The following is a 17522-nucleotide window of genomic DNA, read 5'->3' on the forward strand; positions in this document are numbered from 1 at the left end:
ATCATTATGTAATTCTGACAATCAAGGACCATGCTGGGGATTTGGTGAAGGCCTAAAGTTCTTCTATGCATCAAAGTTAAAAAGTAAAACATGGATATGAAGATCTACTTTATGTCTTTCATATAATTAGTTCTACAATTGAAAGCAAACTGAAAAGTATTTGTAACAGCCATCAAGAAGGATGTTGACCACCTTAAGATACAAAACACAATGTAAATGTAACATAAGATAAGATATAGGTTGCTACAGCAGTAGAATATGTACTGTATATAGAATACAGTGGAAAGAACAATAATAAATTATATGTACAAATACAATACAGATTTGTTGGAACTTTTAATCATTTCAAGAAGTATAGGCTTTATAGAAAATGTTGATGTAGGCCACTGACGTGAAGTTAAAGTTTGCAGTAGGAAAAACAAAATACATTGTTGTAAAGATCACATGACCAGGAGAGTAGCATATGTATGCCAAGAGAATTTGAGTGATTCTGGACTGAGATATTGTCATTTGAACTTCGAGCTAGTGTGGGCCACTTATGAAAGCAATAACGCAGCAACAGAAGGGGCTACAGACATGGGGTCAATTGTTCTGGAAGATTTTCACCTCTACTTTCAAAGGTGAATATATCCACATACTCTATTGTGGAGTCTATTTGTCTATTGCACAACACTAAGTAAGACAATGAAATGCAGTTTAGCATCCAACCAGAAGTTTAAAAAAGGCAAAGTAAAATGCAGAGTAATGTCCATAATACAGTGGTAGCATAAAGGGTTTTAAAAAAGTGTTATGAAGGTGAATGTTCTATTAATAGACTAAGATATACAGTATGATAACAGTTTGAACATGTTCAAAAGTAGTCAAAAAATATAGTGCATAAAGTGAATTAGCAGAGTGCAATACAGTTACTATGGGAAAAGTTGGACTATTTTTAGGTTGTACGAAATTAAATAAGTAGTCAAGGTGTATGTAGGCCATAGACTGTATATATTAAGATGTATGATAAAGTTGCAGGAGAAAAAAAGAGAAAAAGAGTGTTAATTGCCCGGGGTCACACAGAGTTCAGCCGCTGGACATCTGAGAAAGGGGAGGTGTCAACACCTGCTCTAAGCAGGTAGCGCGCTTTGACTTCCGAGGCACCAATTAAGCCGGACAGTTTGAGCGGTAGGTAATAAGCACACATTTCTATGCATTAAAAAGCTAAATATACACCAACTTTTTTTGTTTGCCTATAACGGGTAACGTTATGTTAAACATCGCAAAAATGTTTATGCAAAACAGTCACTTATCTATTAACATGCATCTTAAACTGTAAGCTATAGGGTGCGGACGTGCGGTAATAGCCCTACCTTAAACTTGTTTACGGAGCTATTTTGTATTTTATAGCTCAAAATGAAAGTGGCAGCCTCCATTGTACCTCATTTTGGCAGTTAATCGAACTATTTTTTTATGGGTTTTATTTTATTTTTATTTTTAGTTAGCGGCATTTAACAACTGCATTAAATATGGGTGACAGGGCCAGAGATTTTTTAGATAGATTGTTGTTTTACTAATGAGAAGGTTAAATCCCCAAAGACAATGATGTCAGTATTTATACTATGTATTGATGTATTGCTCAAATATATTATTACTTGAAAACAGTTGAGTAATATTTGAAAACCTGTTGATTAGTAGGCCTATATTAACAATAAAAAAATAGAACAGAGTATAAACAATGTCTTTAATTTAATCTGCATCTCATGCACAAGATGTATGCGCTGACACTAATGTGGTACCGATTGAAGTCTGTCCAATAACACTGTCCATACTTAATTCCTCTTTTGTCAGTCATAAGAACATCTACAGTGAACATTTGAAATAGTAAAATACATACTATATATATATGTCATAGGTATTTTAACAAAATAAGTGTAAACTTTCACTACAAAACAAAACAACCACCCCCTGCCAGTACATAGTTCAGAATGGATCTTGTAGACCTGCCTGTACAGACTTGGTGCAAGATGGTTCTCGATACTACTACTTTGCATGGTTAACCAGGTTCAGACTGGTATTGTGTACTATAGAGGTGGGTAACAGAAGGCATGTAAGAGTCACCTGTAATCCACCACCAGTATTCTGGCAGAAATGTCACTGAAACATTGAAGTAGGGTAGGCCTACATGACAAACTGATAATTTGATAATATTATTTTATATATTATTAGTTATTTAGTTCCTTTGTCAATTTGGTGTTTATATTTGTGCTTGTTTTTATTGCAGGTTCAAGATGCCAAGAGGGTCAACAAACACAACCAGCGTCGGCTGCAAAGCAGTCATTGCTGTGGCCACCAAGACCTGCAAGTTCTGCAAAACACTGCAGCCGAGAAAGCAACGACTGGCCAAGAAACTGCAAAAATTTGAGGCCAGAAAAGATGATGGGTTAAAAACCAAAAAAAGAACAAAACCAACTCACATGTTCTTGATGAGGCATCTGTTTTGGTGTGTGTTTATGTCTCTAATACAAAATTAAGTCTGATAAGGTTTCTGTATTACATTTCAATCTTTTTTTTTAGGTTGAGAAACTGAACACCCTTGGCCTTGGGTATAGGGCCATGGTGTTTCTCTCAAAACCAGGGAAAAAGCCTTCCACCTGGAAGACAAATGTTGCACATCCGAGATGGCATCTGTCGGACCAGGCTGCAAAATGCCTTGACCGGATAAAGGCTTTATATGAGGTGTTAGTAGATGGTAAGCAATTATATTTGTGGTCATTTCAAATGTTACCATATAGCTCAGTCTATTCTAAAATGCTCATGAACAATTTATGGAAAAAATACTTAATGATTCAACAATTCATTTAATTTTACACACACAGTCTAGGTAAAATAAATGTGTAATTAAGAAGAAGCTGACATCAGAAACAATTGTGTTACTATGTTGTATAAATATATATTCAAAGTAGAAATTGAGCTGCTGAATACAAAACAAATCAACATTACTCTGATAGTTTTGTCTTTTTGTGTCATTGAGGTTGGACTAACCCACAACCCTCACCCAGTCTGGACGCTGAACCCTCCACAAGTGCTCCTACCACCATCCCCTCACCTAGTCCAAACGCTGAACCCTCCACAAGTGCTCCTACCACCATCCCCTCACCTAGTCCAAACGCTGAACCCTCCACAAGTGCTCCTACCACCATCCCCTCACCTAGTCCAAACGCTGAACCCTCCACAAGTGCTCCTACCACCATCCCCTCACCTAGTCCAAACGCTGAACCCTCCACAAGTGCTCCTACCACCATCCCCTCACCTAGTCCAAACGCTGAACCCTCCACAAGTGCTCCTACCACCATCCCCTCACCTAGTCCAAAGGCCGAACCCCCCACAAGTGCTCCTACCACCATCCCCTCACCTAGTCCAAACGCCGAACCCCCCACAAGTGCTCCTACCACCATCCCCTCACCTAGTCCAAACGCCGAACCCTCCACAAGTGCTCCTACCACCATCCCCTCACCTAGTCCTAACGCCGAACCCTCCACAAGTGCTCCTACCACCATCCCCTCACCTAGTCCTAACGCCAAACCCTTAACTAGTGCTCCTACCACCATTCCCTCATCCAGTCCAGAAGACCGACCCTCCAGCAGTACTTATGCAGTCCTGCTCCCTACTAGTCCTGCCATACAACCCTCTACAGGTCCTGCAACTCCAGCAGCACAAACAAAAAGGACTGCAGCAGCAAAAAATAAACAGGGTAGGTTTTAGTGGCAATTTGAAATAGCTTTACATCCAGAGGACAATACTACAAAGCAAATTCACATACTTTTGGTATTTTTGCGTTATCTTACTTCACTAACCTTAATAGCCGCAATCAAGCTAAATTGTCACATAACAGTAGTTATCAACTTGGTGAATAAACCCAGGGTTTTTCCAACTAGCCATGAGCAGGTTCACATAAAGGGGAAGTGTTTGCCCCATATGACCAATGGTAAACATGGACAGGTATACTAGGTCAACTGTAAGCAGAGAGGCATATTTTACAACCGAAAATCAGACTGTAATATTATTAATATGAAGAATTTAAACTCATAATCCAGACTAAAAGCTGCACAGTTGCTGCTGACAAAAAAAACCTTACTGTGTGAATGTTTAAATGAATAGGACTGCTCCATGAAGGGCACAAGTAGATATAACCTAATAACATTTGTGTATTTGGATAATTTAATGTGTTGGTAACATGTAAGTTGATATATGATATGTTAATATATTTAAATAAATACATATAAAATCATTTATATATCCCCATTTGAGAAAGCATGGCTTTTATGACAGTTCTAGTCTTAGTCTTTCAGCTGCAACCCTGCGGGGTTAAAAATATAACTAGGCCTGTACAGAATAGTGGAAAGCTTTGAAACTCCATTCTTAATGTTGATACTTCAATACTAAATCATATGAATGCTATGCAGCTTTTATATATTTATTTTGTTTATTTTGCATACTATCAGATAAGAATGATGCTTCACTAATATTATTAGTATTATACTTTTAAAACAATAACGTTCCACTGTTGGCTGCGTAGTATCGTTTTTGACTCGTTTCAACCATTCACTTTTAACTCCAGTGTTGTAAAGCCCAGAAGTCAAGATTTATTTAAAAAAAAAATGTCACAACATGTTTTATCTAAGCAAATATTCAGCTTCAATCTATATTATATTATCATTATTATTATTATTATTATATTTTGGGCGAAACAAGATTTTCACTGCACTCCAAACATGTTGATGTTAGATGATGACCAGTGTTGGACACTTTGAAAAGGTAACAGGTTACAAATGACTAGTTCCTTTTTATATATATATATATCTAGTAACTTCCTAACCCTGATGATAACAGTAAAGCTACTTCTAAGGTGTTGTACAACTAAGTGAACATTACTAAAGGTTAAAAAGAAACCCTTAAGGGCCATCTACACCAACAACAATAACCATAAGCAAACCGATGAGCGGTAATGACTCTTTAAATCGGGGTGCCAAGCATGCGTAGCACACTCTAGCTGTTTTGGAGCCAGGTGAAATGAATTATTTATGACTTTTTATTGCTGTTATGATATGAATATTAAAAATAAGAAACACTTCTGGTAAGTCATGACAATTAGCCAAATGAACAGTGCTGTTTTAAACAACTAAATGATATCTTTTAAACAGTAACATCAAGTGTACAGTATAATAACAGCTCTTCACAAAAGGTTTTCTTTCATCTCAACAGACGTGTCTCCAAGGAAGAAGCTCAAGAAGAAGAACCCCCAAGACTTTGAAGGTTATTTAATTATAATTATAATTGGGATTAGACAGTAAAGACACTAGCTCTAGTATATTTTCTCTGTATAGAGAAGTTTTAAAAATGTCAACTGTTTTCTAAACAAATACTTTCTAGGGCATTTTTGTTTTACAACTATTTATCAATAAAGAAACACTTTAAAAAAAACTATTCATAATTTGTTTAACGGTGGTGGAAGAACGACCCACAACAGTCAAATATATATATGTCCAGAACTCTGCCGCCAGGCTTCTCACCCGCACCAAGCCATGGCAACATATCACCCCCACCCTCATCCACCTGCACTGGCTGCCGGTCAAGTCCCAGATTCAGTACAAAACACTCCTCCTCACGTACAAGTCCTGTATTCACAGGGCTCACTAAAAAATCTATCAGAAAGCTGCAGCTGATTCAGAACGCTGCTGCTCGAGTACTCACTGACACTAGAAAAGTGGACACATCACTCCGGTTCTGAGATCATTACACTGGCTTCCAGTCTGCCAAAGAATTGATTTTAAAATACTACTGCTAGTTTTTAAATCACTAAATGGCTTAGGACCGAGGTATATAGACGACCTACTCCATCACTATGAAGCATCCAGGAGTCTCAGGTCTTCTGGGTCGGGTCTGCTCTCTGTTCCGAGAATAACCACTAAACATGGAAAAGCAGCTTTTAGTTATTATGCCCCAACAATCTGGAACAAACTGCCTAAATCGTGCACGTCCGCCGAAACACTTCCTATTTTCAAATCCAGACTAAAAACGCACCTATTTGCCGCTGCTTTTAATTGAGCTGCCCATACTCACACTACAGTATGCCTTTTTAGTCATGTATTCTGTACCTGCTGTGTTTATTTATTTATTTTATTTTCATTATCTTTGCTTTTTATGCCTGTTTTTAAATGCCTTTTTAATAATGTATTTATGCTGTATTTGTTCTTAAATGTCTTTTGCTTTTAATCTGTAACGCACTTTGAATCGCCACGTGCTGAAAAGTGCTATATAAATAAAATTGCCTTGCCTTGCCTTACCTGTTTCGGGCCCTAGACCATTCTTGGTCCCCCGGCTTCCTTTATTTTTGTTTGCCCTTTGATTGTCTGTTTGTTTTGTTTGTCCACCATGTTCAGCGGCCTTGGGTCCCTTGAAAGGCGCTATATAAATATCATTTATTATTATTATTATTATTATTATTATTATTATTATTATTAATACTGAGCACCCTTACACGCCTCCAATTGACCCCCTTCATTGTACCTATAACTACATCAGATCCCCTGATGAGTCGTATGAAGAAGCATGGACAGAGGAAAAGGAGGGCACTAAGGATTGAAATACTAATTTCCCACATCTACGAAGGAAAGGAGGGTGTCACAGCCCACTGCCTCCTCACCGAAGATCAAGGACAATGGTATGAACTATCAAAAGACTCAGAACCTCATGTCACCCTGGCTATAGGCTCCGGGTTTGAGGCCAGGTCATTGGGACCAATGGTAAAAAAGGCAACTCAACTTACTTGGCACACAACCGCATCGCCCAAACTCTCAGTCTCCAATGACGGCACCATGTGGAAAATCACACATGCCAACACAGACTTGGGCCTGTTAGAACAACAAGACCTTGAAAGAGACCATGGGCGAGGACCATGGATGTATAATAAGAACTGGATACAGCGTGGGAGGCGGGGCCTCATTCATTCCTATGAGAGTTGCTCATTCGCGCATGATGATAAAATGGCCCAACTTTTGAGAGAGCGAAACGTCACAGATTACCCGGCATGCCTGAGAAGTACCCGTATGTGCGCTCATAGCGCATGCGCAACTTTAACCATGCCCCCCAAAATGCTCGTTCACATCAAGCACGTCAATTTGCGTACACGTAACAGCACCGCACGTTCATGACAGCATGGTAATGGGTTGTTATGATAGATTTGATATCAACGAGGCGGCAGTTAGCAGCTAGCGGTTAGCTAGTAATTATGCTAATTTACACATCAATCGTTATGTACTTTTATATTACGCTGTAACAGGATCTAGTGATATCCAAGCAACAGAGCTTCATTTAGCATGAAATAATTATTGCACTGTATATATATATATATATACACAGTGCAATAAGCTTCTTAGTGCAATAAGAAGCTACAGGGACGTTAATCTACGTCGGTAATATTAACTTTATTTAATACAACATTTACGGTACAAGATGTAATCATACAGCCCATGTAGTATAATATTTTACAAATGATGAATTACAGCAAACATGTGCAATATATCCATTATTACAGCTCCGTGGGCTGGCAGTAAGGCGATATGGGTCCATTCTTATTGTGCATCCATGGGTAAAGATAAACGCATGTTGTGCTGAACACGTAACATGAACGTGCCGGGCGGCGCGGTCCCGTGGGTTAGATGCACGTTCATAATGCAGAGGGAAATAACTCTCAGAATAACGTTATTAGCACATTTTACAACTTGAGGAACGAATGTTTTTAATAAGGGCTATACAAGTGTTCATACTGGGTAGTTTATTTAGTTTAAAAAAAATTATCCAACGATTTACAGACCACTCTTTCCCAATGTAAGTCAATGGGAAAAAGTGTTTCCGGGCCTGGCAACCAAAAGGAAGTGTAGTACCGCCGTTTGGCCAGCACGAATATTTTCATCAGAGTCCGGCGCACTTCCTGGGGGCTTGGCGAGGACTCACCAACCACCCAGATACCGAAAACGCCTTGGCCGCAGTGCCGGACAGCCTGTGGACGAAAGGACCATATGATGTTGGATGTGTTCAGCATCACCAGGTCAATGTCAAGATTCGCAACCACCAGGTGCCAGTATGGAGACCACAATACAGGCTCAAGAATGAGCAGCTATCCGGTATCCAAGACACCATTAAAGGACTCCTCACGGCAGGTGTCCTCAGGCCCACGCGTTCGAACTGGAACACCCCTCTCCTTCCCGTGCCAAAAGCAGAAAACAAAGGTTGGAGAATCCACTGCAGCAGTTTGCCTTGAGGCAACAACACACCTGCTCCTCCTCCTTGCAAGTAGCGGCTACAAGGTAAAGAAAGAAAAGACACAGGTCGCAAGACATACAGTCACGTTCCTGGGCAGACTAATCTCTGCTGAATGTCTCACCTTAACCAACGCCCAGAGATCCTCCATTCTCTCCCATGGTAAACCAACTACTGTCCAACAAATGTTGGCATTCCTAGGTCTGACAGGCTACAGCAGAAATCACGTACCACGGTATGTCGACTTAACACAACCTCTCAGAGACATGCTGACCATCGCAGGGAACAGAAACCTGACTGCCACCCTAATATGGACCCCAGAAGCTGAGGATGCGTTCACACGCACCAAACAAGCATTGGGACAAGCCACTCACCTGGCCACACCTGATTATGACGACCCCTTCTATCTGGATGTTTCTGAAACAGGAGGGATAGTAAATGCTGTATTGTTTCAGAAAAAGGAGGGAGAGAGAAGGCCACTGATGTACCACAGTTCAAAATTGGATAATATTGAACAAGGACAGACGGGCTGCGCAAGACATTTAGCACCATTAACGAAAGCCGTTGACAAAACTGGACACATTGTGATGTGCCACCCACTCAAGATAAATACAGCACATGGAGTGGTGGCATTCCTGGGCTCAAAGGCATTCACATTTTCCATGGCCAGAAAGATCAGAATTTCAGAGGCTCTAAAGCAACCACACATCAGCTACGAGTCATCACATGTCAACATGGCCACAGGAATGTCATCAGACACCCATCTACCACACAACTGCGAAGATATCACAGCAAAAGACTTCAAACTCAGAGAAGACATGGCTACAGAACCTCAACCAAACGCCGAGCTAACACTCTACAGTGATGGATGTTGCTACAAAGGACCTGACGGAAATGTTGCATCCTATGCGGTGGTGCTACAAAAGGGAAACCAGATGACAACACTCAAAGCAGAAATCATTCCTCAACCAGCCTCTGCTCAACTGGCAGAGATAATTGCACTAACAAAAGCTTTACAAATTGCAGAAGGGCAAAAAGTAAACATCTATACAGACTCTGCATATGGACATGGAGCGGTACATGTCGATGGACCACAATGGATGAGAAGAGGATTTCTCACCACAGCCCACACACCAGTAAAACATGCCACAGCACTCCAAGAACTGCTGAAAGCAGTGCTACTCCCTGCACAAGTTGCAGTAATGAAGTGTAAAGGACAAAACAACTCGCAAATTGCCAAAGGAAATGACGCCACAGCAAAGAAAGCTGGATGATACACGAACCAAATGATGGTAGTCCAGACTTCTCCCCTACCAGAACTAACTGAAGAAGACATAAAGAAAAAGCAGGACCGTATCAACAGAACCAGTGGCTAATAGGCGGAGCCACAAACAAGGAAGGAACATGGAGATCCCATGACGGACGTCTAGTTGCACCTGCAGAGCTCTGTCACCTGTTGATGAAGCAAGCACATGGCCCAACACATATCAGCCAGAAAATCACCCCAAAGAACATTGAACACCTCTGGTGGCACCCTTACATGAAAGCGTTAGTAGAAAACTACGTGCACGAATGTGAAGTGTGTAACGCCCACAACAACCAACGGCCATACAAATGTCCAATGGGAAATTACCCCGTACCAGATGCTCCTTTCAAAGAAATAACAATAGATTTCACAGATATGGGGGCTGAAAACAGGGTTAGGGGGTACAGATACCTGTTAGTCATGGTACAGATGTAGCACTCCAGATAGGACTCCAATGGGTGTGTCCCAACCAAAAACCCAGCGGATCCCAGTGGCTGGGGGCGTTGCCAAATTGCTAGAGGGCGTTGCCAAATTTCCCCATTTGTTCAATTACAGGATTTAACCATGAGATGGCGCTTCATTCACAAATACACACAGACAACTTGGTGTTGTAGAACTTAGTCTGTTTGCAATGTTGCAGCTCTGCAGTTGTGTTGCTGAATACTGTAGCATTTAATCACTTATTTGTTATGGTTTTCACAGGCTGCTATAACGAAAAAACATCAATATTTTAGATCAAATAAAGTATATCTAATCTTATTATCTTAATTGTAATTCAATAATATATAGTCTTTATATATTAAATAATCATAATAATGTAAATGTTTACACTTCTTTATTTTTTATGCTCATACTTTTACCTTTACAATAGTTTGCTTTATGCAGTATATTTTTTTGTAATATTGTTGTGGTGTACACAGTACAGTGGATCGAAGTAAATCAACTTATACATTAAGATAAGATAAGATAAGATGGACCTTTATTAATCCCCGTGGGGAAATTCAGTAGTTCAAACAGCAACAGGGTGAGAGTGAAAAACAGGACAGCACAGATTCACACAGATTAATAAAATCAAAAATAAGATCAGCGATAAAAATAAAAATAATAATGAGAAACTATGAAATAAGAAATGAATAAAATTAAAATGTAATTATATCATATATTATATAATGTATTGTATTATTAAGTAATATCATACATTAACCCCATTATAGCAGATGCCACATTGAATGGATGAACACATTTATGCATCAATAATTACAACAGAGTATTTCTAAATACAAGTTGTAAAAATACTTATATGTATTTAATACTAATAACATAATGATTAATTTCAGATGATAATACTTTTCAGGGTTAGGGTTAGATCCGGTCTGACAGCGCTTAGCTCTGCTGCAGAGGAGAAGAGAATTCACTGCTCTAAACAAAGTCAAAAATCAACATACAGTAGGCAACATAGGGAGGTGGGGGATGGTGAACGGTATGGTCAATGTTTGTAAACACAATCCCCAGGATGTGTCCTAATCAAACCAAAAGAGAAAATGCAGATATTACACTCATAAAATAAATGGTAGACATATCAGTACTCTTAGTGCCAAGTTGTCTCAGACAATCTCCATTTCCTAATGTGGGACAGTTCTGTGCAAAATATGGGACACTGAAAAGTCTGTTAAAAAGCCTCAGTCACCTTAATTCATGTAATAAAAACATCTCAGGTCAGTAACACTCAAAGCTAAATGTGCAATACCATGTTCAGCTATGTTACTATTTATAATGTTATTGTTGTTACAACAGAAGATGTTTTTCTTTAAATTGAAGTTAAATGCATCAATCTGGTGCACTTTGAGGGCAAAATTAAGAGATGTATGGATACAGCTCTCAACACTCATATGAAACAGAACTGTTTTTACAATGTGTGTTGGAAGGATTTATTAAATTACTATGCATATTTTATTTAAACTTGTTTAAAACATATCTAAATAAATATGTGTGTCCCGGGCCAAGGAGCGTATTGAGCAGAAAAAAAGAAGAGATGGAATGATGGAGCAACTGCGCTGTCATATGTGTGGGCTGGACCTGTATAGTTTAATTTACAGGAAAGGAGTGAGCAGAGGGTAGAGTTGTACTAAAGAGACGCGTTACCATGGAAACCAAACAATGGTGTAGCTGTATTGAAGTCTGAGTGGAAACAGTAACATTTGGAGCGTTATGTTAGAATGAAACAGCCAGGTCGTGACTCACAAAAAAAAAATGTTACTTCACTAACTGTAAGCTTGTCACTCATACCCCATTCACACCAACGGTGTTTCAGGGCCGGTTCGGAGCTGGAGCTTGAAAAGCACCGGGTTTTCCTGTTCACACCGCAGCGGAGCAGCGTCATAGCTCCGGAATCCGGTTCGTTTCAAGCACCAAAAAGTTGTCCGTCTAGAAAGCCAGCACCGCATACGACACGCTTACGTTGGAGGCGGGGGCAGGGGCAGAGGCGGGATCAACCTCTAACAACAACAAAAAGCCTGCGTGTTATCCAGTTTGTACACAACGATGGAAAACCTAAGACTTAACAAGCAGCAGTGGTCCACCGAAGAGACGAGCTACCTACTCACTGCTCTAAACAAAGTCAAAAATCAACATACAGTAGGCAACATAGGGAGGTGGGGGATGGTGAACGGTATGGTCAATGTTTGTAAACACAATCCCCAGGAATCTGGTCTTCCGAAGAGGTTCAAAGGAAGCTGGAGGGGACCATGCGGTCCAAAGCAATTCTACAAGAATTGCAGCAAGACATGGCAACCGCTGGGTTTGACCGTACAGTTGAGCAGATTGCCAACAAATTGAAGAAGGTTAAGAAGGATTATCGGGACCAAAAGCGAGACCTCGGACGGAGTGGCAGCGGTCGTCCTAAAGCAAGTCCACATTTTGACTTGCTAGACTCGGTCCTCGGAGACAGACCGACGAGTGGTTATGGATCGACGGTTAACTCGCTTTCTCTCTCGTCGATTGTGTTGCAGGTCGAGTCGCTGAATGTGCAGAGCTCATTTGCCGGTGAGTTATGCATTACCGATTTGTTTTATTTGTGACTTTTTGTTTTACAACCATCTAGCTATCGACAGACCTGGCAATAAAGCTAAAGTTGAGCTACTACAGCTACCGGATGTGCATCCAAACCAATAATAGCGCTAGCATGCTAATGCTAACAAAATAAACAAAGGTATCCCCATGGCAAAGACAGCTAACGCCTCCAATGTATCTTCTTTCTTCTCACTAACGATTTATGATTTGTTGAAGGGCTACTTTTGTTCATTGCGTTTATATTGTGTTTATATTGTGTTTACAGAAATATCTGGTTTTGAGCGTACTGAGTCGGAACCACTACTACCGTCGGCGTGTAGCTCGCCAATGCGGATGGAAGGGTCTCCTCTTACGGCAAACAGCTCTTCCCAGGAATGTCTGGTAAACCTAATCCAGCCAGTGGGCCGAAACAAACAGGGTAAGGTTTAGGCCCCGGCTCCAAGGGAACGCATACGGCAAAACGCATCGGAGTAACGCAAACGCAACCGCAAAAAACCTTCCGCCCACACGCAATATACACCGGATTGTGTCAAGCTACACGAGACGGCTCCGTTTACATCCAACCGCTGGAAAAGCTGCAGTACATATGCCGAACCTGTACGTGGGGCTGTAACTTCCTCCACAAAAGCAGCAACTTCCTCCACAAAAGCAGCGAAGAAGAATGGTTGTCATGGCTGCACTTCTGTTTATTCTCCGCAGTGGGGGCGGAGGGAACCGCGCAGAGTTTTTCGCCGGTCAATGTGTGTTAAAGTTTAAATCTTCATGCTTCCTCATGCAGCAGCTGATCCAGTAAGTAAACCCGACAGTAAAAATAAACATATTTATAACTAGTTTAGGTAGTTTGAGAGGTAATTAAAATAGCTAAGGGTGGTGATCTGACTTGAAGTGTGTGTTTTGCTCCCGCTGCTTCACAGCCGGAGGAGCTGCGTGTCTCCGTCCTGTCAGATTAGACTTCACTCGCGTTTATGTTCATATCGAGATAAAGATAAATAATCTGAATTCAGTGTGCAGTGTACTTTTGCGGGGGTGAGCAGCAGAGGTGGGGAGAGGCGGGGCTATGAAACGCATGACCGTATAGGCGACCCCACGGCCCCGTTGGACTCCCCAGAGCGCTCCGTTCCCAGATCTATCCACCTTTGGACCCGTTGTCGTTTGCGGGGTCTGTTTCTACGTTTCCGTTACGGCGTCGTCGAGCTTAAAGGGCTATACGCATGAGAAATATGCGGATTCAACCCGTTTTCATCCCCGTGAAGCCTAGGCCTTACAGTGATCATTATAGTAATACTGTTCCCTGTTGCCATGTGCATTTATCATGGCATAGTCATTGTAGTAGTTGTTCAAGTTATGCAACTGCAGCCATAATAACAATACAACATTTCATTACACAGTATATAATATACATCTCATAAAATGTCATGAATACTGTGTTGACTTTATTATTTTTCCCTTTGTAGTTAAAAGGAAGCGGGATTCGTCATCTGGCCTTCTGATGTATATGGAGAAAAGTGACGTGAGGGATGAAAGGCTACTGGAGCAGGGCCAGGCGATGCTTCAGGAGGTGCATACTGCCAATACTGCCAATACTGACTTCCTAAAGGTGTTCAGCAAAATTGAGGAGAACAGCCACTCAATGCTTGGCTTGGTAGACAGGATTGTGAAGGTGATGGAGACCAACAACAAGCGCTGACTTTATTTTTTGTATGTAAATTGTTTATACTTTTTTTGTTCATACCTTTTTTTAACACACATTCTTTTTTTTTAACACATTATTATAGTATATAAAGTATATTCTCCACACGTTTTTTGAATAAATCTTGTTTATATACGAATATTGTCCATACTTGTCTTTGATTTGTATATAAAATACACAAAAGTCCTATGTCTGATATTATAGTTTCATATGATCTTACTTACAATAATCCCCCCCATGCACTACACAATAGTCTTGAATTTTCATATATTACATATATGCTACATTCTCTTATTTCTTATTTCACTGATACAAACATATCTCGATGCAAAGTGTAAGCTGCTCTGCTTTTCTTTAGATTTAAATTAGTATTATAGATTGAAATTGGACAATTCAAACATTATGACTTAGCTCATAGCAAACAGAAATGTAGCTCATAAACTGGATTTTACGTAAACTCTTAATTCCTCTGATAGCAAGAATAGCAATTTCAATGTTTGTTTTTATCAACAATCACAATGTATATACATTACCAGAACTAAAGCAAGCTCAATTTTTACATTTTGATCTTCCAAATGTTTCTGTATTGCACACACATAAATACACAGACAAATACTGAACTCATTTTTGGGAGAGGTTACAGTAGTAGATTTTTAAACATCTCTAATTTATATTTAAAATGCATACGAAAACATCTTAAAAAACAAACGAAAAGAATATCAATATGCTCTTTTTCTTAATGTTCAAATACGGTGTGCAGCCACCCGGTTGTGGTTTTCGAATGATGTCCATCAATAAAATGCCATAACAGAAAAATGTATTAATACTTGTATCCTGCCATGTCATGTCCTCATAGAAGGGTCAAAGGTCAGAGAGCAGTCATGGGTTGGCTAGTTGACTGCTTATTTATTTTTTGGAATAAATCTTGTTTATATACGAATATTGTCCATACTTGTCTTTGATTTGTATATAAAATAAACAAAAGTCATGTCTGATCCATTGATGTTATTGGGAAAAAGGATAGGCATGATACAATTAGATCAACTCATTTTACCAGTGTTATCCATTATTACAGTCATTTAAGCTTAATTAGTTCCATGTTTAATATGTGCAATGAGTTTTGCAATAAACATTGAACCAGTCTGGCCCTCGACTAGTACCGATTTTTTTATTTTGGCCCACTGTGTATTTGAGTTAAGAATATAATCTAAACCGTTTGGGTATGCACTTTTTCTATAAGAATATTGTTCATACCTGTTTGTATTTAGATTCTGTGATTTGTATACAAAATAAACACAATTCAAGTGTGATCCAGTGATTTTATTGTAAAAAAAAAAAAGAGACATGATACAAAATAGATCAGGTTTAACTGCAGTAATATCAGTGGTCCTCCATGTTGAAATAGTCCATCAATGCAGATCTAACGTCAGCTCCTTCTTGTCTACCATTATCTGGAAAGGGGTGTAAAGGGGGTTGGTTGTACACAAGACGTTCATGGCAATCTTCAGTGAAGTTGTCACTATGTTCCTCACATATGTTGTGTAGTACACAGCAAGTCACTGTCATTATTTTGCTGAGCTCCAGCTCGCAGTCGTTCCTTTTTAGGAGGCACCTCCATCTTCCTTTTAGCCTTCCAAAAGCCATCTCAACAACCGACCGTGCACTGCTCAGCCTGTAGTTGTAGGTGTGCTGTTCAGGGGTCAGTCTCCCAGTGTCCGAAAATGGTTTCATTAGCCATCTTTGCATTGGATAGGCTGGGTCACCAATCAGGTAATGTCCCACATCACAGCCAGAGATGGTCATTTTGTTTTGGCCTAGCAACACTCCATCACTGATAGCCACCCAAAGATTGGATTGTTTTAGCACTCTTTAGCATGTACACTACCTGGGTCGCCAACACACACATCCCAGAACATCCCCCTGCCATCAACAACAGCCTGTAGAACAACAGAATGCCATCCTTTTCTGTTATAATAGTCCTTGGGATAATTTTGTGGTGCTAAAATAGGGATGTGGCTTCCATCTATTGCACCAACACACTGTGGTGCTCTCCAACGGTTTTTGAAAAAAGTGGCCATTTCCACCAACTTCTCCACATCAGGAAATTTGATATGTAGTGGAAGCAGCATTTCCATGGTTGCCCTGCAGAAATCCTGAACACAGAGGCAAACGGTGCTTAGGCCTACCCCGAAAAGATGGCTGATGGTCCTGTATTCACTTCCAGTGGCCAGCTTCCAGAGGGCAATTGCAACCCGTTTTCTATTGGGTATACACAGACGGTAATTTGTGTCTCTTCTCCCCAAAACGCCGCTGACCTGGTTGCAGATGTAGTCAAAGGACTCTCTGGACACGCGGAAATTCTGCATGAATTGCAGAGGGGAGAAGTCTGAAGCAATGGTGTCCCACCAGTCGGAAGATCTGGGCTGTGTCCAAATAACACGCGACATCCGCCTTTCCGCCAGCTTCAACATGATCTGTGGAAATAACATTGAGAATCAGTTGTAATGTTATACCATAGTAATTAATGCTGCAAAGCTGGGTATGTTGAGCTTGGCGCATGCAGAGGCTAACAACAGCTAGCTCTAACGCCATCGAATAGGACGTATATTTACCTTCTTTCTCCTAACGGATCGTCGTTGAAGTTGATGATGATGATTGTAAAAAAGTCTTGAATGTAGCATGTAACGACTGTAAAGTTGGTAGTAAAGTCGTCCCATTTGTACCATTTGTTCCATTTCGTTTCGACAGAGCAAAACCACAACGAGTAGCGCTTCAATACAATCTGCCATTGTTGTTGTCGATGTGAGGGGTTTCCGCGCGGTTTGGCTTTATGAAGCAGGCACGCAAACGGTTACGTCATGACGCAAACGATGACGCAATGACGCAGCACCAGTCGGACTCTGAGCGGTGTGAAAAGAGCCGGAGCTAAACCGAAGTACCGGTTCTGAACCTGAAAAGCTCCAGCACCAGCTTGAACCGGCGTTGGTGTGAAAGGGGCATCAGAGTAACCTACAGTTAACTTAACTGCTGGAGAAGAAAGATCAGGGGGGGGGGGGAGTGCTGCATTTTCCTCCGGTTGGATGTGGTATAAAAACAAACCGATTATTTTTGTAGTTGTAAACTCGCGTGGATTAAACTACATGTATTAGTGCATTCATT

Source organism: Trematomus bernacchii, unplaced genomic scaffold (assembly GCF_902827165.1).
Source record: "Trematomus bernacchii unplaced genomic scaffold, fTreBer1.1, whole genome shotgun sequence".
In the NCBI taxonomy this organism is placed as follows: domain Eukaryota; kingdom Metazoa; phylum Chordata; class Actinopteri; order Perciformes; family Nototheniidae; genus Trematomus; species Trematomus bernacchii.